Below are 2,065 nucleotides of genomic sequence, written 5' to 3' on the forward strand. Positions count from 1 at the left end.
GGCATAGAGGAGAAACAATACTGTACAGTATGTGGAAAATAATGTTTTTTTTAACCTTAAACACATTTCATTACACCAAATACTCAAAATAATGTTCTTTTTAGCAACATCATATGACCCCTTTAAATGCTATCCTTCCGCAAAAAAAAAAGAAAAAAAAATTCCTGACAGTGATCATCTTATGGAGCTCAAATAAAAACAGAGAATAGGAACTGTTCTCAACTACTGTGTCATTTATTTTTTTAACACCATATATGATATTTTCTCACACACATACATCTGCTTATCTCTCAGCATGAGAAAACATCTGTTTTCCGTCTTTTAGTTTTAAAACAGACCGAGTCGCGGCACAGCGCGAGTTTGCAAGCATCATTACAGTGTAAACTGATGGACATACAGAATCAACAGAAACCTAATAAGTACAGTAATATTCCCTCCTCACTTCGGAAACTGTAGGGCTTCCACACAGACGCGCACACACATCAACACATCTCCACATGAGAAGCGTTTATTAGATGGTGGGAAGGGCGGGGTCTCAAAATTAAAGATGAAAGATGCAACATAACGCTAGCAGGGGTCACTCATACTTCATTTAATAAATAACAAACAGTTAATTCTGCCGAAATACATAATAAATGAAAGAGTTTTGATGCTATGCTTATGTTGCTAAGGGTGTTGCTCAGTGATACACAGAATGTTGGGTGAAGCGGTCATAGCCATGCTGTATCATGAATAAAACAGCTGCTGACCAATCACAATCGAGGAATGGAACTAACCATTTTATAAAACAAAATAAACATCATAGAATGAGGCCGAAAATGTATTTAATAGTATTCTACTGTAATACATCATACCGTATGTCATTTAGCATTGCATTATAAATAGACTTTATACTACAGAAAATACTCAAGCTGGCTTGAAGAACACAGATAAACCATATATTTTCGCTGTCGAGTGATTATTGTATTCATGTTTGATCAGTTAAAGCGTTTCTATCTTTTTATTCAGCGATAGCTGGATGCCTTTGTCCATATTAGGGATTTCCTGGAACGTCGTGGGTTCTATTACTTCTGTGAAGCACACGAGTTTCAGCGAAAGGGCGCCTTCTGGCTTACAATATGAATGAAACAGATATTACATACACTCCATAATGCTCACACAACCCTATTTTCAGTAAAAATGGGAAAAATAATACTTCTCTCTAAAGACATCGGAAGTTAACATATGCAAATCCACATAAAAAAGTTTTTCTCCAGTGTACAGTGCAAGTTCTCCAGTGTTTTACCACCTGAAGAAGTGGTATCGAAAAATGGAATCTAATATCAAAATTTTTCAAGATATCATCAAATTTAGAAATTCCAGTGTTCTGGACCACCACAACCAGCTATAGCTAATTCAGTAATTGTGAACTTGCTAATTGGTAACACATTGCTTTGATTAGCATAGCAATTGCTGAATGCGTAAAGCAGGGGTGCCCAAACTCGGTCCTGGAGGGCCGGTGTCCTGTTGGGCACCCCTGGCGTAAAGCAATATAGAACATCTAACATATATCTGTTCTCTCCATGATGGTAACCCCACAAACAAACCAGAAACTCTTAGCAAAACATTAAACAGTACAAAATCTCCCATTTAACATTAATCAAGTGCAGAAAAAGATTATATAACACTTCAATTGAGCATTTACACTCCCTTTCAGTTTCATAAACAAGTTCGTTAAACTCAAAATAATGAAACAATTCAGATTACTTAAAATGCGTCAATGATGTAAACTCAAAAGAACAAGAAAGTTCTAAAAACTCATAAAAGTTCATGTGATTGAAGCAATTTAGTTTAAGTTTGCCCTAGTCAAACCAATTAATTATTTCGAGTGTTAGGGTTTACGGTGAACCTGTATAAAAAATTTTTTTTTTCTTTCAAGAATGTTGGTAACCAAAAAATTGCTGGTAGCCATTAATTTCCACCATATTTTTCCCATACTATGGAAGTCAATGAGAATCAACAATTGCTTGGTTAAATATATATATATATATATATATATATATATATATATATATATATATAAAGA

At 34.6% G+C, this 2,065-nt stretch overlaps 1 protein-coding gene across 1 annotated transcript in view; it reads right to left on the bottom strand.

The window, feature by feature from the left end:
- Nucleotides 1-2,065, bottom strand: part of LOC107656105 (zinc finger FYVE domain-containing protein 9-like) — an 18,656-nt gene that overhangs the window by 13,955 nt on the left and 2,636 nt on the right. The gene's annotated exons all lie outside the window — the stretch shown is intronic.

Source organism: Sinocyclocheilus anshuiensis, unplaced genomic scaffold, assembly GCF_001515605.1.
Source record: "Sinocyclocheilus anshuiensis isolate Anshui unplaced genomic scaffold, SAMN03320099.WGS_v1.1 scaffold51, whole genome shotgun sequence".
NCBI classification, from domain to species: Eukaryota; Metazoa; Chordata; class Actinopteri; order Cypriniformes; family Cyprinidae; genus Sinocyclocheilus; species Sinocyclocheilus anshuiensis.